The sequence below is a fragment of the Carcharhinus amblyrhynchos genome, chromosome 2 (genome assembly GCF_965287045.1).
Source record: "Carcharhinus amblyrhynchos chromosome 2, sCarAmb.v2.hapA, whole genome shotgun sequence".
Taxonomy (NCBI): domain Eukaryota; kingdom Metazoa; phylum Chordata; class Chondrichthyes; order Carcharhiniformes; family Carcharhinidae; genus Carcharhinus; species Carcharhinus amblyrhynchos.
Genome location: NC_137325.1, coordinates 2638129 through 2662626, shown reverse-complemented (window position 1 = coordinate 2662626; position 24498 = coordinate 2638129). Strand labels below are relative to the sequence as shown.

Here is a 24498-nt window from a genome sequence, read left to right as displayed (position 1 = left end):
GGTCACTGTCTGTGTGGACCCTGCACATTCTTCTCATGTCTACATGGGTTTCCTCCGGGTGCTCCAGTTTCCCCTCTGGTTAGATGAATTGGTCAAACTAAATTCTCCCTCAGTGTACCTGAACAGGCAACGGAGTGTGGTGACTGGGGGATTTTCACAGTAACTTCATTGCACTGTTGGTGTAAGCCTACTTGTGACAATAACAAATAAACTTTAGGCAGCATGGTGGCACAGTGGTTAGTACTGCTGTGTCACAGTGCCAGGGTCAATTCCGGCCTTGGGTTACTGTCTCTGTGGAGTTTGCATGTTCTCCCCATATCTGCGTGGGTTTCCTCCGGGTGCTCCGGTTTCCCCTCACAGTCCAAACATGTGCGAGTTAAGTTGATTGACCATGCTAAATTGAGCCTAGTGTCAGGGGGATTAGCAGTGTAAATGTGTAGTTTGTGGTTGGTACAGATGTGATGACCTCTTTGTACTGTAGTGATTCCATGATTGGGTGAGAACTGAGCTTTGATTGGTTGGGTGAAAGTCTGGTTGCAAGAGTCATCGAATGGGACAGTATGGGAGGAGGCCATTCCAGCCAATTGTAACTGCCCTGTTTCTTTGAAGGAACTATCAATCAGTCTCAGTCCCCCATCCCACCATCTATTCCCCCATATCCCTGCTAATGTTTCTCCTTTAATAATAACCTTGCAAAGGGAATTGATTGGATATTTAAATGCTCCTGGCTTTTGGCTTCCAGAAAGTGGCCTTTACCAGCCGAAGCTGTGCTGATTGCACACTGGGGTTCATGGTAATTCCCTGAAATAACTGATTAAGGAAATGTTGACATCACAGGAAAAACCTACACTCTCCCTGGAGCTCCCTGGAGATGGAAGAAAACTAACCTCATCCATTGGCAATTAGATAACACTTTCACCCAGTACTAAATATCAACTGAAGAAATGATAGATAATGGTAATCCAGGTGTTTATGACCAGGTGCTGCTAATCCAGATGTTTATAATCCAGATGTTGTTGATCCGAGTGTTTATGACTGACGTATTATTAATTCAAATTTTTGTAATCCAGTTGCTATTAATCCAGATGTCTTACTCCAGGTGCTATTAGTGTAGATGTTGTTGATCCAGATGCTTTTGTTGCAGATTTTGTCGATCCAGGTGTCTATTAGAACATAGAGCATTACAGCGCAGTACAGGCCCTTCGGCCCTCGATGTTGTACCAACCTGTGAAACCAATCTAAAGCCCATCTAACTTACACTATTCCAATATCATCCATTTGTTTATCCAATGACCATTTAAATGCCCTTAATGTTGGTGAGTCCACTACTGTTGCAGGCAGGACATTCCATGCCCTTACTACTCTCTGAGTTTATTTATCTAGGTGCAATAATGGGTGGGTTTTTAATCCAGGTGCTGTTATTGCAGATGTTGCAGATCCAGGTGCAGTTGATCTGTGCGTGAGATACAAATTGGGTGTGTTTGTAATGAAATAACCATCGTTAATATTTCAAATGTTAAACCTGTTTACAATAAGTGTTTGAAATTCGGTGCCTGGTTTATTTTGGGGAAAAAAGCAAATGGCCTTACAGGGAAAGCGGGAGCAATGATGTCCCGAAATTCCGAGAAGTCTGCTGGTGCTTTCCGGATTCACAGATTTGCTTGATGCTTCCTTTCAACTGAAAAATTGTCTTTAGGATGTTTTATGATGTTAAAGATTGTATCAATATAAAGCAAACTGATGTTATTATGGAATTATACAGGATAGAAGTGGGCCATTCAGCCCATTGTGCTTATGCTGGCTCCATGAATGAGTATTCAATTCTCCCCATAACTTGTTGCAAGATGGGATGAAGAGGAACAGCACAAAGGAACCTATTGTAATCCCTACTCCATCATTGCTACTCCCATGACCCACCCTCTACCCTTAATGTTTAGCATGTGTCCTTCCGCAGGAGACAGAATGTGCTTGTAACTTTAGCCTCCTTTGGTACCTGACAGATTCTGCAAGTTGTTTGTGACCTTTCCTGTAAGAATGGAGGGAATATGTTGGGTACTTGTGAGGAATCCAGTGATCCAGTCAAATAGTTGCTTTAAACATCACTCCTGCTCCTATTTCTTATGTTCTTTCTTAAGACCATAAGAAATAGACCATTTGACCCCTCGAGCCTAATCCACCGTTCAATAGGATCATGACTGATCCAACATTCCTCATGTCCACTTTCCTGTCCGTTCCCCGTAACTCTTGATTCTCTTTCTGATCAAAAATCTATCTACCTCAGCCTTAAATATGCACAAGGACTCTGCCCCCACAGCTCTCTGTGGCAAGGAGTTCCAAAGACTCACCACTCTCTGAGACAAGAAATTCCCCCTTATCTCGGTCTTGAATTGGCACTCCTTTATTCTCAGACTACGCCCTCTAATCCTAGAGTCTCCATGAGGGGAAACGTCCTCTCAGCATTTACCCTTCAAACCCCTGTGGAATCCGATATGTTTCAATCAGATCACCTCTCACTCTTCTAATTCCAATGAATAGAGCCCAGTTTGCTAAGCTTTCTTGATAAGCTTCACATGTTGAAGTGTGTAAGAGGTGAACTGTTGGGAAGTGAGTGTTATGATAGTACTGGGTGAGAATGGGGCTGGAGGAGGTGTCGAGACAAAAGTTATGCGGTGATTGGAGAGGAGAGAGGCAAGTATTGTCAACGCAAGGCTGGAAGTTGCAGAGGTTTGGACAAAGAATAGAAAAACAAGACTCTTACCTGGACAACTCTGGTGAGATCACTGAACTTCTGTTCCAACCATGATTTGGGGACTGAGCAAAAGATAAAAGGAAATTACTGCAGATGCTGGAATCTGAAAGCAAAAGAGAAAATTTCAGCAGGTCTGGCAGCATCTGTGCCATTTGGCCATTCATACCTTCTACTCTCTCCACGGACAGCCTTTCCCCTTATTTTTGAGGCTATGACTCATTTTTCATTCCCTCATCCTGCAGTATAAATATCTCCCATTTTCTCTGCCTTTTAGCTTTGATAAGGATCATCTGGGCTCAAAACGTCAGCTCTTTTCCCTCCGTACAGATGCTGCCAGACCTGCTGAGATTTTCCAGCATTTTCTCTTTTTGGTCTCTTGGGTACTCAGCTCCTGGTACTGATTGCCCAGTGACCTCTGGGTGACGGCGATGATGCCCTGATGACTTACTGCCCACTGTCTCCCAGCTGTCTAAGAACCCTGATGTATCGGGGCAAATTTTCCTGTTCTACTCACTACAGGATTCGGAGAAGGGTGTGGGGGGGAAACGGACCTTGCCTCGGGTGGGATTTTCCAGTTTTGGGGCCAGCACAGCCAGAAAATCCCATCCAACATCACAGAACTCATGTGCTTTTTCCGACACCATCCGTTTACTTTATTCAATTCCCGAAATACTCCTGTTGTCTGTAGCCAGAATCTACATTCGCTTTAAGAGGAGCTGGTTGCCTTTAAGTGGTGCCTGAAGAGCCCATTCTCCCAACTCAGCCCTCTCCCCACACAAATAGACATATCATCAGCAATCAGCACAGCATTACTGAATCACTTTAACAAAGCCTCAGCATTGATATATAACCTGGGACTTGGCAAACAGATATCCATCTCACTCCTTCTACATCCTTTTATTTGGCACAATCTAATTTCTAGGTCAAGATTTGTAATGAGATAAAATATTTCAGCATAAGTATTGGGGGGTGACACAGTAGCTCAGTGGTTAGCGCCGCTGCCTCACAGCTCAAGACCTGAGTTCGATTCTCAGCCTGGGTCACTGTCTGTGTGGAGTTTGCACATTCTCCCCGTGTCTGTGTGAGTTTCCTACGGGTGCTCCGGTTCCCTCCCACACTCCAAAGATGTGCAGGTTAGGTTGATTGGCCGTGCAAGATTGCCTCTTAGTGTCCTGGGATGTGTAGATTAGAGGGATAAGTGGGGTAAATGTGTGGGGTAGTAGGGGTAAGGCCTAAGTTGGATTGTTGTTGGAGCAGACTTGATGGGCTGAATGGCCTCCTTCTGCACTGTAGGGTTTCTACGAACCTATGTCATATCCGCCTTTCAGAAGAGGCCCATGCTGTCAGGAGGACAGGAAAGATTCTATGAAACTATTTCGAAGGAGAGGAGGTAATTTCTGCCTGGAATCTTGGCCAATAATTACACCTAAATCATCATGACTAAATCCATTTATCTGATGTTTATTGTTTTGTTGCTTCAGAGAGCTTGCTGTGTGTAAGTGAGCCCCCGTCTTACTTAGAACATAACAATGATCCTAGCTCAGAATCACTTTATCAGCTGTAAAGTGTAGTGTGTCAACCCAATGTCATGAAAGGTGCTATAGAAATGCAAGTCCTTACTTTTTCTTCTCTTTTATTGATGTGTAATGTTGTACAAAAGCCAGCGTTGGATTGAGGCAAGAAGTCTCTCCTGGCGTTTAACCTAGTGTTGTGAGACTTCTTATTTATATGTAAGGCAAGATAATGAGAAGATTTGATTTATTATTGTACATGTATTAACATACAGTGAAAAGCATTGTTTCTAGCGCGCTATACAGACAAAGCAAACCGTTCATAGAGAAGGAAAGGAGAGAATGCAGAATGTAGCGTTACAGTCATAGTTAGGGCGGAGAGAAAGATCAACTTAATGCGAAGTAGGTTCATTCAAAAGTCTGATGGCAGCAGGGAAGAAGCTGTTCTTGAGAGATTGCAAGAACTGGCCCGTAGAGGACAATGTTGAGCAAATGCAAAAATATCTTTCCCAACACTACATCCTGCCAGCACAACATTTTCTCAACCTTTTCTTTTTTCAGATCCTTAACATAATGATATCCATGAAATGTGGAACAAATGTTTGCTGTTGTTTGTTTTTAATCCAGTCAGAAGCATTTATTGTCAAGAGCAAGGAGGTGTAGATGAACAAGGCTATTTGTCAATTCCTTGCGAGTTCAAAGCATGTTGGTTTATCCCTTGGTCGCTGATAACAATATAAAATATTCTCAATTCATCAGCATGAGGCAATGTTCTGGGAATCGTAAAGCTTATAATTTCACCAGAGATAATCTGCTCACATAAACTTTATTGTCCCTGAGCTGTTGTGTTACTGTCGGTGTGCAGCTGAATTCACTGTTATGAATCTGGCTTGTCAGGAGTAGGGAGATGGAGTGTCCTGTGCAGTTGCTTAGCCTCAACCACATGATGTTAATCTATCTTTGTTATGCAGAATAGCCTGCAACGTGGCATACATCATTTACTGTTATTCCAAACTCACACTAGCTCAAAGGGAAACAACATTCGATAGATTTTCCTACATAGCCCCCATCTTAAATTCGCTACCTGGAATCATAGAATCTCTACAATGCAGAAGGAGGCCATTTGACCCTGCACTAACAACAATCGCACCCAGGCCCTATCCCTATAACCCCATGTATTTACCCTGCTAACCTCCCTGAAACTAAGGGGCAATTTAGCATGTCCAATCAACCCTAACCTGCACATCTCTGGACTGTGGGAGAAAACCCACACAAACACAGGGAGAACGCGTAAGCATTGCACGCACATCGCACTTGCTGTAAACAGGGTGATGATTCTTGTCGGTCACTGTATGTTCGTCAGGTGAATGATGGAGGAAGCCCTTCTCTTATCAACATGGGGGATCACAGTGAGCGTGAGGAAATGCTGAGCTGAGGTCAGTTATCCCCTCAGGGAGCTAGAGAGCATCGTGATGAAGAGGATGGATTATCCAGGAAAGAAGATTATCTCCCCCTCGTTTGCTACCCCTTTCCCTCGTGCACCCTTCGATAAATCAACATCAAATGCTGTTTACAAGTTGTCCTTTCATCCTCAAACATCACTGACCTACTGTCAGAAAGCATTGACCGACTGCAAGGGGGAGAATCACTGACTACCCAGTGCAAGGCGGGGGGTGGGGAAGTATCAATGATTACCCAGTATGGGGGGGTGGGGGGGGGGGGGTGGGGGGGGGTCACTGACTGCAGGGAACCTGGCCAGATGTAGAGGAGTATGTGCAAATGCAGGGAGGGTTCATTGACTGAGTGCAGAGGTCACTGATCGCTATTGGCAGATCAACAAGAGCTTCAGCGCGCACAGCAGTGCAGGAAGCTGCCACAACCCATTTCACCTGAGACAATCCTCATCACCTCCCCTTCCCCCAAACATTCGACCAGCGAGGAATGTGACTGGGGGGCTATCGGGGGGGTGGGGTGGTTGCTGCAGAATAAGGATTTGAAGTAAGTTATCTCTGTGCGCTTCCACCAGAGGAACACAAAGCCAAGTTTTCATCCAGGACTGTCGAGCAAAGCACAGGAACACTGGGACTGAGACTCCAGTGTGACAGAGAGTTTAGCTGTTCCTTACATTGTGTCCCCCCGAGTCACTGGCATTATCACAGTGTGCTGCTTATCCTCGCTCCGCAGAGAGAGCTGCATTTGAAGGAGGCAGTGAAGAGAAGTAATGGCAAAAGGGAGGAAGCAGCAGAAAGAGGGTCAAATCAGCACCTTGTTGCCAAGAGTGCGGGGGTGAAGCTAATTGCTTATTGATTTTACTGAGCTATTTGCACCCCTACACACAGATCTCTGCTTAACCGCCCTCTGTGCAGTTTTCAGCGCCTCCTTCAGCCTGCATTAATGAACATTTAAAATATTCAGCTGACTTTTATACCAATGAGTCAGAAGCTGCTATTAAACCACACTGTCAACCAAAGTGTCAAATGAGCTAATTAAATGGCAAACATGGGTGAGAAACTAATGGAACATGTTTGCCAGTTAATGAGCTCATTTGACACTTTGGCTGACAGTGATCAGTCCAATTGCTTTTTGTTAAAGAAGATTCACTGAGTTCAGTCCTGCGATGTGGTAGTGCCCCTGGTGGTCACATCAAAACTAGTGAAGTTTCTGCTTCCCTACAATGTAGAAGGAGGTCATTCGGCCCATCAAGCCTGCATCGCCAACAATCCCACTCAGGCCCTGCCCCCGTAACTCCACGTATTTATCCTAAGGGACAATTTAGCATGGCGAGTGCACCTAAATCTGGATGGAAGCTGCTCAGTGAGGAGATTTGTAGATCTGAATGATAAGCAGGGCTCTGCTGATACTCACCAATGGGCCTGCGTGACAACCAAGCCTTCCCACCCTCAAACACCAAGAAAATAAGGAATAGGGTGAGCGTAAAGGTCTTTAGACTGTGGGAGGAAACCGGAGCGCTTGGAGGACACCCACGCAGACATGGGGAGAACATGCAAATTCCATACAGATGGTCACCCGAGGTCAGAATCGAACCTGAGTCCCTGGCGATGGGAGGCAGCAGTGCTAACCACTATGCCACCATTCCACCCAATCATTCAGGAGATTTCTATTCAACAGGGTGTGTACTGGATTTAAGGTTGCGATGTCTGGAGAATCTACAACAATCTCAGGATAAGGGGTCAACCATTTCGGAGAGCAGGAAGAACTTCCGCACTTTTTGGGATTTTCTATTCAGTCGAGCCATGGAAACTCAGTTCAGTGTGTTCAAGACAGAAATCAGTAGGATTTTAGAAATAAATGACATTTGGATTGCGTGTGATAGGTGAGATTGGAGTTCAGCCAAGATGTTTGGAAGTAAAGGTTCAAGAGGCTGTATGGATTACTGTGGGAGAAGAGACCTGAGTTCAGCAAGGGGTCAGCCAGGAGGTCAGGAAAATTAGCAGCACCCTCACTGTTGACTAGCAGTTTCTGCATATACGTGAAATAGACAGTGCAGATAAAAAGGTGAATGTTTTGCTATACCTATCAATAGGACACTGCTGAATGTCCTTGCTAACAGCACTGAAACTGTAACTAAGACATGATTAAGTGACCATTGTCTGAACAGACATTCCATCTGTCCACTACTAAAAATTACGACATTGCCGATGGATATGATTAAACAGCTACTGTCTTGGGCCTACTTCTTTCCATCATATGTAAATAATTTACCAGTGTGTGACTAGAAACAATTATCTTTAAGAAACATTGTGCCCTAAGAAAAAAGCTGACTGTGCACAACTGAGCAGAGCAGACTGAAGAAGCCTTAGGAAATTTTCAGTTCTCCTCTTCTTATCGATAAGAAGGCAATAAAGGATCCATCACTCGCTGTGTCTGAATATCATTTTACTCTGACACTACTCCTGCCCCATTCTTTATTTTCTTGGTGTTTGAGGTGGAAAGGCTTGGTTATCACACAGGCTCTATGCTGAATATTGACAGGGCCCTGCTTCCCATCGGGGTCTACAAATCTCCTCATTGAGCAGCTGCTTGAGATTCCATCCAGACTAAGGCCTGGCTCAACGTCTCCAGATTGGTGCAGTGGGGATGCTGTGCGAAATAACCAAATAAGAACATAAGAACATAAGAACATAAGAAATAGGAGCAGGAGTAGGCCATCTAGCCCTTCGAGCCTGCCCCGCCATTCAATAAGATCATGGCTGATCTGTCGTGGCTCAGTTCCACTTTCCCGCCCTCTCCCCATAACCCTTAATCCCTTCTCTTATCAAAAACCCATCAACCCGCTTCTTAAAAATATTTAGCGAGGCAGCCTCCACCACTTCAACGGGCAGAGAATTCCAGAGATTCACCACCCTTTGAGTGAAGAAGTTCCTCCTCAACTCCGTTCTAAACCGCCTCCCCTTTATCTTGAGGCTGTGCCCCCTAGTCCTACTGTCTTTTTTGAGCGGGAAGAGTCTCTCCACCTCTATCCTATCCATCCCATTCATCATCTTATACGTCTCAATGAGATCTCCCCTCATTCTTCTAAACTCTAACGAGTACAAGCCTAGTTTATTCAGCCTCTCCTCATAGCTCAATCCCCTCAACTCCGGTATCAGCCTAGTAAACCTCCTCTGCACTCCCTCCAGGGCCAAAATATCCTTGCGCAGGTGCGGCGCCCAAAACTGCACACAGTACTCCAGCTGCGGCCTCACCAATGCCCTATACAGCTGCAGCAAGACCTCCCTACTTTTATATTCAATCCCCCTCGCTATGAAGGCCAGCATCCCATTCGCCTTCCTGACCACCTGCTGCACCTGCAAGCTGGGTTTTTGCGACTCATGCACAAGGACCCCGAGGTCCCTCTGCACCGTCGCCTGCTGCAGTTTTTCGCCACGTAAGTAATAGTCCTTCCTACCATTCTTCCTACCAAAGTGGACCACCTCACACTTGCCAAATACCTGAGCTCGGAGTAGATCCCCCCAGTGAGAGTGCTGGTACTCCATGGAAGAGCTTCCAGTGACCCGTATAACTGCACGACTGAAGCCAGCAGCTTTCTGCTCGTGGCTGGGCCTCTGTTACTCAGCAGAAATGAAGGTGGGGGGGATTTGAAATAACTCCTCAGAAGCCGGTGACCATTCCCCTTCATTTACAAGTTCATTTCCACTCCCAAGAGAACTTCAGGAACAAAATCAGAATCCAGAATGCCAGTCACCCTGACACTCCCAACATTATATACAGGTGAGGCTCCCAGATTGGGCAAGCAATTATGACCTCAATCAAGGAGCTCATACTCAAAGAAGCCAATTCATGGATCTTGTTGAAGTTATTATAGGAGGTGGGACAGCTTGGCTTTCTTGGGGCACCTTTCTTCGGTCGTCACTAAGCCACCAGTATGTGCTGTTGCCCCTTGTACTGGGTTTTCCACCTCTCACACACCTCTTTCACTCACTATGTACCATACATAATCTGAGCCGGTGTTTGGACAGGGGGAGAGTGGAATGCAGTAGATGGAATTGCATCTTCAGGAATGTTTTCCTGTTATGCTACACCATTTTTGTGAGTGTGGTTACGTTTCCTGCATATGTCACCAGAGGGGAAAAGATGTAATTCGGACAAAGTCACAATTCTGAGGAAGCTACCAAATCAACATGTGTACACGTTCTCCAACTTGTAATACTGCTGCTAACTTTAATAGATGAACCTTTTTTTGCATTAACCAATCACTCATACGTGGTGAATGCCTTGATATTTATCCACAAAGTAAGCACAAGAATAAGAAAAATATAGGAAAATATGAGGTAACACAGTGGCACAGTGGTTAGCACTGCTGCTTCACAATGCCAAGGTTTGATTCCCGGCGTGGGTCACTGTCTGTATGGAGTTTGCACATTCTCCCTGTGTCTGTGTGGGTTTCCGCCGGGTGCTCCGGTTTCCTCCCACAGCCTAAAAGACATGTTGGTCAGCTACATTGACCAAAACAGGCGCTGGCATGTGGCAACGAGGGGATTTTCACAGTAACTTCACTGCAGTGTTAATGAAACCCTACTTATGACTAATAAATAAACTTTACTTTAAAACTTTAAAGTGTCTCTTGTGCAGGAGTCTCCTGTTGCCAAGAAAGACCTTAAGGACAGAAATGTTATCAGGTTAAAAACAGGTGACTGAGCTTCTTAAGAAAGAAAGAAATTCAAGTTTTGAAGGTTGCAGAATCCCTGCTTGAAGCAGGCCTCTACAGTGAGGCCGGAAGCTGCACGGAATATGACTTGGTTGCCTGATTTCTAATGTGATCATCAGGACAGCCCAATCAATCACATTAAAATGAGGCCCAGGAATTAGAACGATCTTGGGCCTTATGCCAAAAAGGTCACATATTGCTTGCTGCATACAGCCCGTTCTCCGCCTCCTCTTCTCTGTGTCTCGTTTCAAATCATTGCTGCCGGCAGCACACAAGTTTGAAAGCTGAGTACCAGGGCTAGAATTTTCCAGCTATTTCCTGCGTTTCTCTGCTCTTATCACAGTTGGGGATGTGCGGCTTCAGTAGACACAAGAGACCATCTGAGACTACGATAAGTGTAGACACTGCACGCACTTGGAACAGAAATGAAGCTGTGATATTCATGTTCTGGCTGCATTTAATAAGCTGACAAGTTACGTGTGAGATTTAGGGATTAGGGTTTGACAAACGCCTTGAATATAATTAGCCTTGGCAAGTTTTCGAGCATTGCTGAAAAATTTAGTAAAAATAAGAAATATTCCGTCATTAAATATCTGGACAAAAATTCTTGACAAATATTATTCTGGTACAGCAGTATTAATGACACAAACAAATGGATAATTGAAGGTATTTATATATTCAACTTTAAACTTTTATGGAGAAATTTAGAGTAAGTGTTTTAATCAGCATAATGAAAAGTTATAACCTGAATCAGTCGCGCTTTTAAAACTAAAATCAATGTGTTACAGCCTATTAAAATTCTTAATATTATCTCTGGAAAGAAATGTACATATTTAAAAACCAACAACATCTGTTTAGCTTCCTTTAAATGCACGCTATTAAATTGGGGAAAACAGTCAGTAAAATTGGGATGAATTATGTTTGAAAGAAATTATATTTCCAACTCTCATTGGTCCCTCTGCCAACAGAGATGACAATGAATAATTTATTTCTCATCTTGCGAGATCCATAGCTGCTCCACAGCTGACAACAAATTGAACAAACTGGCTGAATATTGATAGAGCTTTAAACTGGACTGTGTTACAGAATAACCAGGGCTGAAGATGAGGGACTGGAATAAGAGCAATCACAAAACAAGGAGTTTGGTCCAAGTAAGGTGGAGTTTGAAAAGATGTTGCGGCAGAATCAGAGGGATATGGAAATTCATTTATTGGCTGAAGATTAAATACCTCAGTGAGTGTGAATTGTTGGGAGTGTGTAACCCGGTTCCCTGAACTCTGAAATCCACTGCTGGTTCTTGGGACTGAATTTAATGTGGCTCTTGGGAGTGTGTTGGGGGCTGGAGAATTCAGAGAGAAAACTAGGCTTTGGGTTTTGAAATGGAATCAGTCTGATGTCGCAGCAGGCTTGCCATCATCATGGGACTATGGCATGAGGCTGTCTCCCTGGAGGCAGGCACCTGAAGGCAGAGCAATAAATCATTACAGTGATAAAGTGCTGAAGAGGCAGGGCTGTCTTTAAACTTGAAACAGTCATCCTCTCAACTATTTTGGAGCCTCTTCCCATCACCGCTAAAAGTCTACCAGCTGGAGAGGGGCACCCCGCCAGCTGCGAACACTGCCCAGTAAAAGCTGGGGCCTCCCTGTTAGCCCAGTAAAGTGGGGGAGGGGGTGGGGTGGTATCCTTTTAATCAGGCACTGTGGGAGGTGCCTGACAGACTCAAAACCTGGTCATGGCGCCCGGACGTGGCTGAGACGCAGTCACCCCTGCTTTCTGCCCACCGTCGGGAGAATCACTGCCCCCTTGGCAAAGTTGAGCCCTGGATTAGTTTGAGTGGTGATAGTTTTCTTTGCTAATACAGCTTGGTACGGTTCCTGCTCTGCCCAAGACCACAAGAAACTACAAAAGCTCGCAAATGTAGCCCACTACATCAAGCGAACCAGCCTCCCATTCATTGACTCTGTCTACACTTCCCGCTGCCTCGTCAAAGTTGCCAGCATAATCCAGGACCCCACACACTCTGGACATTCTTTCTTCCAACTTCTTCCATTGGGAAAAAGATACAGAAGTCTGAGGTCACATACCAACCGACTCAAGAACAGCGTCTTCCCTGCTGCTGTCAGACTTTTGAATGGACTTGCATAACTCTACACCCTAGCTATGACTGTAACACTACATTCTGCAATCTCTCATTTCCTTCTCTATTTCCTTCTCTAAAGGAACAATAACCTTTCACTGTATGCTAATGCGTGTGACAATAAATCAAATCAATTATAAGGCTCTTGCCTGAAAATAATTTTAGGCAGTTCCAAGAACAAGGAGGAATAAAAGCAGAAGTGGGCCATCAGGCTTGTCCAGCCTACCCTGCCATTCAATGGGATCATGGCTGACTTATGCCGACCTCAAACTCCTTTCCTGTGCCATTTCCCCGTAGCCGTCTATTCCTTGATCCGAACCAGGTCCCGTTGGATAGAAACAAAAACAATAACAACATTAATACCTGCAATACTGCAGCAACAATAGTATAAAGAAACGCCCAAGGCAAAAATCATAAACACTTCCAAATGGATCACAAGTCAAAGAGAGAACTTTTGGGAAATGTGACCAAAAGCTCGGCCAAAGGGATTTTTTTTTTTGGGAGGAACTTTAACAAGGAGAGGAAATAGAGAAAATAAAATTACCCATTAATTGACATTAATCTGGGAATCTTGCAAGAACAGGCAAAAAAAGGAAAGCTAACATAGGAAGTAGAAACATCATACAGCGTAAAGAAGACATTGTAAATACCCCAAACCTGGCCACCAATATATGAAAGATAAAGCGAGGGTGGGGATTCTCAATCAGAGTTCCTGCCCCCTAAACCTACACAAAGATTTGGTGACTCCTTGGCACTTCTTGAGAATTTCCAGCCCTTACAGGGCAGGGAGAAGGTTCTATCCCTAAATGATGATAAACCTTTAGTAATGTTTCTGCAATATATAGTTAGGCACTTTTTTTAAAGCCAAGTTTTCAGGTGTTTTTCACAGCCCCTCTCTCTATTGTACAGGTTCTGCCTTGTAAGACTATAGACACATTGGTCATCTTTCTCTTTAACTATTGCATGTGGTGCCTTCGTAATCTATCTCTTGTCAGGATATAAACATTATCTAAAACTTGAACTGAAATTTTCAGGCTGATTAACGCTCCCCCGCCCCCCTCCCTCGCACCCACCACCCCCCCCCCCCCCCCCCCCCCTCCACCCCCCGCCCCCGCTCCCCGCCGTTATTGCAAGCAAGGGCGGTGAATTTGGCACTCAGCCAAATCTTCATTCAGGGCACAGAATCCCACCCTTGACATTTATCATTGGGTCCAAGCTGCCCGTTATTCATGTATAAAGATATAAGCACAGAAATAAAGGTTTTCCTTCAGCACCAACAACCACCTTCCTCTCCCCTTACCCCCATCCCACTCCCAAAACCCCGCTCCATGCCCCCATTATAGTTTGAGTATTAAAATTGCTAAGGAAAGATGGAGGGATACCTGGTTATTTGGTTCACTGTCATTGACTAGTTCACTTCCTGGGATGTTAACAGCTCCAAGGATTTGTTAGCTACAACTCAGAGAAAATATACACTACAATTTTGTTTTCAATTGCATTGGATGATTTTCATTGAGAGTTTGATAAACATTGGAAACTGAGGTGAAACTTTAATATGGATGAAACTTGCAAACTTGTGAGTGAAGAAAATTACTGGGTAGATAAGCAGATGAAGACCTCTTGAAGGGATGTAGCTATTATCAAGGCTATCAAGGGTCATATGGAGGGTGAGATCAGTAAAGAATAATAGCTGAGAATTGAAAGACCTTAAAAATAGGGATGGGCAAACATATACTTCCAAAGATAGCATGAGGGTGTGAATGAGGCGCACAGATGAGCCATGAATGGTGGGTGGAACTGGCTAAATGGTAGAAATGGTCTGATCTTATCCACTTGTGAATAAATAGGTTAATTGGTTAAAATCTCTAAACTCCTCAGAAGCACTTTCTCCCTGTGACAAGATGTTAACATGTCACCTGTGGCTCAGTTGGTCTACCAGTCTGTGGGGTGGAAAGTGTATTCAAATTTAACTCCAGCTGAATAATCAAGGTAAGCAATACAATGAAGAGGTGAGAGAGTGCTGCACTGATAGAGGTGCAATCCTCTGGAGCAGATTTAAACTGAGGCCCCGTTCACCCTCCAAGGTCAACATAAGTGATGCCGTGAAACTAATTTGAAGAAGCTCAGGGAGTTATCCCTGGTGTTCTGCTCAACAATTATCCTTCAATCAATATTACTGGAAAAAACAGATTAGATCATTATCATATTGCTGTTTCTGGGAGCTTGTTATGAGTAAATTGGTTGCCATTTTTCTCATATTACAACAGTGATGACAGGTTGGATTTTCATCCCAGTGGGAGTTAAAGACCAAAGGAACAAAGAACAGTACAGCACAGGAAACAGGCCCTTCGGCCCTCCAAGCCTGTGCCGCTCATTGGCCAAACTAGACCATTCGTTTGTATCCCTCCATTCCCAGGCTGCTCATGTGACTATCCAGGTAATTCTTAAACGATGCCAGCGTGTCTGCCTCCACCACCCTACTTTTGAATTGATTCATAACCCGACTGTAATGAGGGTGGCCAGGTTTGGAGTGCAAAGTGTGGGCTCATGAGCTGCACCAGCTTTCCCCTTATCCCGCACTAGCGAAAATTGAGGGTGCCCGAAATCCTGGGATTGGGTCCTGGCCGACACTACTGAAGTTCTGTGGGGTTTCCCAGACTCCCTGGAAGTCCAAGCTGACATTTCAGGAAGTATTTGATTGGTTGTAAAGCACTTTGGGACATCCAATGATCATAAACGGCACTTCCTAATTGCAAGTCTCTCTTTCATTTGAAGACTGTGGGGTGAGATTTCAGAACATTTACCCCCATAATTTTTATTCTACACCTAACGAGTGGATTTACTTTTCTTTATAGATGATAGGGAAGCTTTTAAGACGTGAGTCTAGTTGCTTGACATACTCACTTTTTTGGTGACACTGATTCAGAAGTGTTTAATTACAATCGATAAATCTGATCGTATAGTTTACGCTGTTAGCTTGACCCAGACCAAACAGATGCACTGCTTGTCAAAAACAAGAGAATTGTGTTCTTGAGTTGTCTCCTTTAGTTCATTGTTATTCTTTGAAAAGTAATGTGATCCCGTTATTTTATAGCACAAAAGGTGCCAGTGATAGACAGCAAAACATCTCTCAGTACCCCTGAAAATAAATATGTTGCAATCATTAATCCCCAGGTCAATGCTACCAGTGCAATGGCAATCAGAGCACAATCCCTCTCCCTCATAATACAACCAAACTCAGTAAACAAGACTGTCAAAAACTCTTGGGGTGAAAAAGCCTCCCTCTGCGATGGCACAGAATACCGAAATAAATCTGAAGGAGTTGTGCACTGACGGGAATCTCTGAAATACCAATGGGAACAAAAGGTTGAGGATTCACCATCCAGTATGGATAGGAGTTGTCCTCAAGGTCAGACAGCACTTGCTGACAGGATGTGCTGCAGATTTATCATTCGCAAGTCATCATCACAATGCTTTTTTTAATCTGGGCCCTTTGGTATTCATTTAACATTACTGAGATAGAAGCAAAATACTACGGATGCTGGAATCTGAAACAAAAACAGAAAACACAGGAAAATTACAGCAGGTCTGATAGCATCTGTGGAGAAAGAATATTGGGTCATCTAGACTCGAAACGTTGGCTCTATTCTCTCTCCACAAGATGCTGCCAGACCTGCTGAGATTTTCCAATATCATCTGTTTTTATTGAATATGACTGACTGATTTTATTGGAAAGTGAATCCTGTCAGACATTAAAACCAACATTTCCCCCAATCCATTCAGCCTCCTGGCTGGCAGGATGGTTTAAAATTATCTCCACTGGGCAGATGGAAAGTCAGTGTCTCATCTGATCCCAGGGCTAAACTGTCTGCTGAGTTTGATGAAAATTGCTCCCAGTGTGTCAACCCTAGAGGAGGTTTACCAGGTTTACCAGGATGTTGCCTGGTATGGAGGGGAGATCCTATGAGGAGAGACTGAGAGATTTGGGGTTGTTTTCGCTGGAAAGAAGGCGGCTAAGAGGGGACCTTATTGAAACATATAAGATGATTAGAGGTTTAGACAGGGTGGACAGTGATAGCCTTTTTCCTAGGATGGAGAAAGCTAGCACGAGGGGGCACGGCTTTAAATTAAGGGGGGGTAGTTATAGGACTGATGTCAGGGGTAGGTTCTTTACCCAGAGGGTGGTGAGGGACTGGAATGCCCTGCCTGCTGCAGTTGTAAATGCGCCTAGTTTGGGGGCGTTTAAGAGATCTGTGGATAGGTTTATGGACGAAATGGGATTGGTTTAGATTAGTGGGTTAGTGTTTTTTTTTAAAAAGCTGGTCGGCGCAACATCGTGGGCCGAAGGGCCTGTTCTGCACTGTAATGTTCTATGTTCTATGTTCTATGTTCTAGCTTAGAATATCACATAAAGGATGCAGATTCTTCTCCTTTATTCAAAGTCAAATGAGTAAATTAAGTTTAATAATTCAAAAATAAAGTAAGAACCTCATTCCCCACTCTGTTGTGTTATTTACATTCCCATTTCACCATAAAGTACAATTCAATTTTTAGTGCAATTTATCTGTAGACATTCTCAGCATGCATCACACTAGTATGGAAGATAACAGTGAAAATGAGTTGGGAGTTACGTTAGGAATGAATCACACTTATTGTAAAGGTGATATTTTATACAAAGTTAAAAGCAAATCATTGGCTGCACATTTATTCCAGTAGCTTACATGCAATCACAGATTACCAGCTCATGTACACACTAAGAATAAATTCTTCCTTTGAATGTCCTCCCCTCAGTCTGTAATTTGTGAAGAAATGATCTCAGTACAGTGATGTTAATGATATTTAAAATTGTGCTGAAATTGCAGAAAATGAAGATTGAGAGGTTCTGCAAAATCATAATCACGGAAGATTACATCATAATAACAAAGGAATCACAGAGGAGTTTATCAAAGGAATTGACTGTTTGCAGAATTAAAAGGGAAAGAAGAGCGTAGTGTCTTTGGGGAAGAGACTGAGAGAGAGTGAGGGTGTGAATATGAATGTTACCAGGCTGGAACACATAAATGGCTTGATTGAACTTGCAAGTCAGCTGAATACTGAAATTGTGATATTGCTGTGTAACACTATCCTCTCTGGCCATTGTTGCTTAAATAATGGCACAGACATCCCTGCGAATGCCTCATGCTTAGACTTTTGCCTGGGTAGGACAGCATGGTGACATGTTGGCACAGTGGTTAGCACTGCTGCCTCACAGCACCCGGGACCAGGACTCAATTCTGGCCTTGGGTCACTGTCTGTGTGGAGTTTGCATGTTCTCCTCGTGTCTGCGTGGGTTTCCGCCGGGTGCTCCGATTTCCTTCCACGGTCTAAGATATGCAGGTTAGGTGGATTGGCCATGCTAAATTGTCCCTATTTTGCAGGTTGGGTGGATCAGCCGTGATGGATGTGCTGGGTTGTAGGGACGAGGCAGGGGGTGGGCCTGAGTGGGATACTGTTAGAGGATTGGTACAGACTCAATGGACCGAACAGCCTCTGCACTGTAGGGATTTGATGATTCGATGTGCCCTCTAGTAACCTCTGCCTTTAGTCTGCCACAGTTTTCAGTAAAACATGGGCAACAGAGATACCCTATCTCTGGGCAAAGGCATCACTGCTACCATTCCACACTCGGTAAAAAAACACTAGGCCCTGAGTGACTCCTTTCACATTCAACAAGAAAATAATTTCTCAATAAGTAACCTGTCATGACTCCAATCCCAGGTTTCAGGTGAGCTCTACTCATTCCATGAAAGAATCAAAGATTAATCTTTTCCCTTGCTTTACTGGCCTTGGAGAAACTATTAGGCCCTAGTAAGTCCAGGTTTGGGGTCTTCCAGCCTTGGGATCTGCAAATGGGAGTATAGTAGTTAAATTCCTGGACCAGTAACTTAGAGGCCAGAACTAATGATTCAGAGATATGAGTTCAAATCCTGCCATGGCAGCTGGGATGTTTAAAATTAAAACTATTAAACTTGGAATTAAAAAGCTTGTCTCAGTAATGGTGACCATGAAACTATGGGACTGGCATGACAAAAAAAAAATCCCCATCTGGTTCAGTAATGTTCTTTTGGGAAGAAAATCCTAGCTCTGGCCAATATGTAACTCCAGGTCCATAGGCATGTCATTGACTCAGAGCTAGCCTAGCAAGTCATTCCATTGTATCCGCACCCTTCCCAAAGGCAATTATGGATGGACAATGAATGGTGTCCTTATCAGTGGCACCCACAGCTGATAAACACATTTTTAAGAAACAAGGTAGTCAGGTAAATCCCAGCCAGATTGCAAATCAGTTTATCCCTGTCCTGACAAATTTCCGATTCCTTCAGCTGAATTCTTGGCAGAGGAGGCTGAGGAACTTCAGCTTCAAGCTTGTCTTGTCTGATTTGTACATGAGACCTTAAAGTGATTAGCCGACAGCCTTGATTTTCATTTTTGACACTGTGGTGTTCCATTTGGAGACATTGTGACATTTTTATGAAGCGTTATTGTCATCATTTCCTGTTGAACTAACTGTGGGATGAATAGTGTTCACTCCAGCTTGTATGTAAATGCCATAGCAACGTCAGGTAGGGACCAGCCAGGTGTGTGGAAAGATGCAGACATTAAAAAAAAATGCTGTTTCAGTTGCAATAATGCATTGTTGCCTTCACAAAGACATCATCTTGCTGTCTGGTTCACCGCTGGAATATATTGAATGACATGAAGTTGTTGTATCTGCAAAGCAGATGAAAACTCTGCCCGCTAAGGAAAATAAGATCTTGTCCATTTCATTCTAATATCCTTTCAATGATGGATAATTGTTACGCATTGCCAGTCAACCTCTCCAAAACTACAAATTGAACTGCAGAGTCTCATTACTTTGGGATTTCTCTCTTAATCTAATATTTTTACTTCTATTTTTCTTTCTATATTTGATTTGACATTGAATTCCCCTGGCATATTCCCTTTTCAATCCTTGCACAGTTCATTCCATTCTCCTTAAATCTGAATGGTGAGGAAGATACCAAGTTGTTTGAACTGCCAGGGTGCCCTGTAGCATGTGGCGCACTGTTTCACATGTTGCCAACATTAAGTACAGAAAGGAAAAGTCTAACCGGTAGCAAGTACCATTTGTTGAAAAGTCCCAACAAGTTCTGGGACAGTCTGTTTCAACATGAGTTGCATCGTTCAGCAGACCCGCAGCAAGTCAAACATTTTCCAACAAACTGGTGCCTTAGTGATGCAAATTGTCTTTCAGTGTCTGCTATTTGTGGCTGTTATATTGGTATGATATGAGGGAATGGTAGTGAGGATTCTTGCACAATGTGATTATTTATCTGATATCAGTGATCAGACTTTAACGTTGCTTCTTACAGGAGAAAGTGGCTTGGGATGATGAAGATGAAAGGCAAAGCTATTGATTGCGTCGGTTTGATGGATATTTCCTTCCCAGTATTTAAAACAAAAAAGTGTTCATCCATCCAGAAAGGTCTTTAATCTTTCCTGCCCACAGATGCAATTCTGCTGACTGCAGCATTTTCTGATTCTGTTTAATTAACATACTTTGACACCAATGTACAGTAAGTCCTTGCTTAAAGTTATGGTTGTATTCCTGAAAAATCATGACCTTAAGTGAAACAGCTTTTAGTGGAACCTTGGTTCCCATAGGAATCAATGTTAAAACAGGAGTTAGGTTCTATAGTACCTTCCCTATCAGAGAAAAATAAATTACACTCTAAGCTGAAATATTTTACATTGCTAAATTCCTACATTTTTTTAAAAAAAGAAGTAATGATTAAAGTGATATGTCTAAAAGTATAAAAGAAAAATGTAACTTTCTACTTATCGTATTGGTGCTCACCACGGATCCTGCCTCCCAAATCTCCCACTACGTTGATCTTTCTGCTTGCTGCACATCCTCCAGATCCCCCATCTCCAGTTATTACTCTGCCCCTCCCTGACCCACCTTCTAATTAGTAAGTTTGCAGATGACACAAAGGTTGGCGGCTTTGCGGATAATGATGAGGATATAGATCAGTTTGAGCAGGATAGAGATCAGTTGGAGACCTGGGCAGAGAGATGGCAGATGGAGTTTAATCCGGACAAATGTGAAGTAATGCATTTTGGAACATCCAATACAGAGAGGAAATATACAGTAAATGGCAGAACCCTTAAGAGTATTGATAGGCAAAGGGATCTGGGTGTACAGATACACAGGTCACTGAAAATGCAGGTAGCCAAGAAGGCATACGGCATGCTCGTCTTCATCGGCTAAGGCATCGAGTTTAAAAATTGGCAAGTCATGTTGCCGCATCATAGAACCTTAGTTAGGCCACACTTGGGATATAGTGTTCAATTCTGGTTGCCACACTACCAGAAGGATGTGGAGGCTTTGGAGAGAGTACAGAAAAGATTTACCAGGATGGTGTCTGGTATGGAGGGCATTAGCTATGAGGAGAGGTTGGAGAAACTTGGTTTGTTCTCACCGGAGGTTGAGAGGAGACCTGATAGAAGTCGACAAGATTATGAGAGGCATGGACAGAGTGGATAGTCAGAAGTTTTTTTCCCAGGGTGGAAGAGTCAATTACTAGTTGGAATAGATAGAAACAATCACAGCTTTTCAGATTGTAAAATGGGCCATCGTTATTCCCTGGCTCTCTCAGTTAATCAGAATTCCAGGAAACTTTCCTTTGGAAAAACTGGTAAAGTTTAGCAGATCCGCACAATTTTGAACCTGAACTGAAAGCATATTCCTCAGCACCTCAAAGTCACAACAACCTCCTGCTTTTATTGTCATCCCTGCCTCCTTGTTGGTTTCACACTGTGCGCTGCTGTATGTATTGAAGCTTTACCAGTTAAGGTTGAAAGCTTGTTCACAGTGAGCTCTCTCCAAGGGTGGCAATGCAGACAAAAGCAAGAGATGGTGCAGCTCATCAGGGGCACACACATTAACATCCGTGATTCTTCATTTCAGTGCTGTTCCTTTGTCTTCCTAACAGATTCTACAAGGCTGCCACTGCTTCAGATTTTAAAACATAGATTTCATAAGGTCACAGAGACAGAGAAAATTGTACAAACCTGTTTAGAGAGATGGTGAAAAGCTTTGCCATTTTTTTAATTAATAAGTGAAAAACATACCATTTTCATCATTGTCTTTGCATTTGATCGCATAAACTTATTAAATAAAAGCTTTTAATTAATTAAATAATACAAGTTGAAACACTTCTGTAATATATTGCTCTGGGAAATCTATCCTCTTTATAAGAACATAAGAACCAGGAGCAGAAGTGGGCCATCTGGCCCCTCGAGCCTGCTCCACCATTCAATAAGATCAGGGCTGATCTTTTTGTGGACTCAGCTCCACTTACCCGCCCGCTCACCATAACCCTTAATTCTTTTACTGTTCAAAAATTTATCTAACCTTAAAAAATATTCAGTGAGGTAGCCTCAACTGCTTCACTGGGCAGGGAATTCCACAGACTCACAACCCTTTGGGTGAAGAAGTTCCTCCTCAACTCAGTCCTAAATCTGCTCCCCCTTATTTTGAGGCCATGCTCCCTAATTCTAGTTTCTAGAAACCCAATAGTTTATATTGGGGGACGTACACCTCATCATCGTGAAGTGCCCAAGGTCCAATAATCTGCATGGCTGTTAAGAAGTTGCAAATTATTCTTTCTTGCCAGGAGTCTTGTAAGTGACCACAGCAAGGTGTGAACAGGATGGCATTGTAAAAATGGATATAACACAAATTACTCAAAACAAAAATGCTGATTTGAATTGATTTATTATCATCACATATATTGAGATACAGTAAAAAGTATTGTTTCTTGTGTGCTATACAGACAAAGCATACTGTTCATAGAGTACATAAGGGAGAAGGAAAGGGCTTTTGCAGAATGTAGTGTTACAGTCATAGCTAGGGTGTAGAGAAAGACCAGCTTAATGTATGGTAGGTCCATTCAAAAGTCTGACAGCAGCAGGGAAGAAACTGTTCTTGAGTCAGTTGGGAGGTGACCTCAGACTTTTGTATTTTTTTCCCAACAGAAGAAGGTGGAAGAGAGAATGTCCAGGGTGCGTGCGGTCCTTAATTATACTGGCTGCTTTTTCAAGGCAGCAAGAAGTGTAGACAGTGTCAATGGATGGGAAGCTGGTTTGTGTGATGGATTGGGCTACATTCACAACCCTTTGCAGTTTCTTCTGGGCTTGGTCAGAGCAACAGCCATACCAAGCCGAGATACATCCAGAAAGGATGCTTTGTGTGGTGCATCTGTAAAAGTTAGTGGGAGTCTATTGGTGCCACCATGTCCTTTAACAAACCCAAAAAACAATTTGAACATCCACATGCCACAGATGAAGAAGACAATTAAAATGAAGTAAATCCACTCTTATTTGTCACTTATATTAATGATTTTGGTGAGAATTTAGGAGACATGGTTGGTAAGTTTGCAGATGACGCCAAGATTGATGGCATAGTTGACAGTGAAGAAAGTTACCTTAGGATTGCAAAGGGATCTTGATCAATTAGGCCAGTGGGCTGATGAATGACAGATGGAGCTTAATTTAGATAAATACGAGGTGATATATTTTGGTCGATCGAACCAGGGGAGGACTTACTCAGTTAATTACAGGGCATTGGGGAGAGTTACAGAACAAAGAGATCTAGGGGTACAGGTTCATAGCTCCTTGAAAGTGGAGACATAAGTGGACAGAATGGTGAAGAAGGCATTCAGCGTACTTGGTTTCATTGGTCAGAACATTGAATAAAGGAGTTGGGACGTCTTGCTGAAGTTCTACAAGACATTGGTAAGGCCACACTTGGAATACTGTGTGCAATTCTGGTCCCCTTATTATAGAAAGGATATTATTAAATCTGCAGAAAAGATTTACTAGGATGCTACCGAGACTTGATCATTTGAATTATAGGAAGAAGCTGGATGGATTGGGACTTTTTTCTGTGGAACATAGGAGGCTGAGGGGTGACCTTATAAAGGTCCATAAAATAATGAGGGACATAGATCAGCTAGATAGTTAATACCTTTTCCCAAAGGTAGGGGAGTTTAAAATTACATGGCATAGGTTTAAGGTGAGAGGAGAGAGATACAAAAGGGTCCAGAGGGGTAACTTTTTCACTCAGAGGGTGATGAGTGTCTGGAACAAGCTGCCAGGGTAGTAGTAGAGGCAGGTACAATTTTGTCTTTTAAAAATTTAGACAGTTACATGGGATAAGCTAGGTATAAAGGGATATTGGCCAAATGTGAGCAATTGGAACTAGCTTAGCGATTTAAAAACAAAGGGGTGGCATGGACAAGTTGGGCCAAAGGGCCTGTTTCCATGCTGTAAACCTCTATGACTTTATGAATCAGAAAATATTTATTTGGGGATGTGAAACTTGTTTTTTTTTAAATGTTGTAGGTGTTATAGAGAAAGTGAGATTGCAGGAGAGAAGGATCTTTAAGGTTCTGTAAAAGAATGGAAAGTATAAAACAGAGTTTTTGGTTTCAGTGCTTACATAGAGGGAATATACAATCAAGGAATTGAATATCAAGTCAAGAGCTTAAAGGAACGAGAGAAAACATTTCCCAGGAGGAGTCTTCATATTGTTCTTCAATAATATTGAAAAACACAAAGAAAAGGTTTGATAAGAGGAGATGGAGTCTAACAGGGAAAAAGGGATCCAATAGACTTATTATTTCCAGGAATTTAAGAACATCCCTAAAAAGTAGTATTCTCTTCTTGCATTAAACAGAGTTTTGACTAAATTAAGAGTTAGGAGTTGATGATGGAATATAACAGAAATAAAGGAACCAAAACTTTTGTGTCTGTGTGTGTGTGGGGGGGAGAGGTGGGGTGTGGAGTGTTGCATGGAGGAGTGTCCTGTGGGGTGGGGACAATTCCATTGTGGAGAAACAGGAATGTT

At 43.1% G+C, this 24498-nt stretch overlaps 1 protein-coding gene across 2 annotated transcripts in view; it reads left to right on the top strand.

Annotated features, from left to right (window-relative positions):
• LOC145360102 (cadherin-12-like) overlaps positions 1-24498 on the top strand; it is a 547570-nt gene that overhangs the window by 496049 nt on the left and 27023 nt on the right. The gene's annotated exons all lie outside the window — the stretch shown is intronic.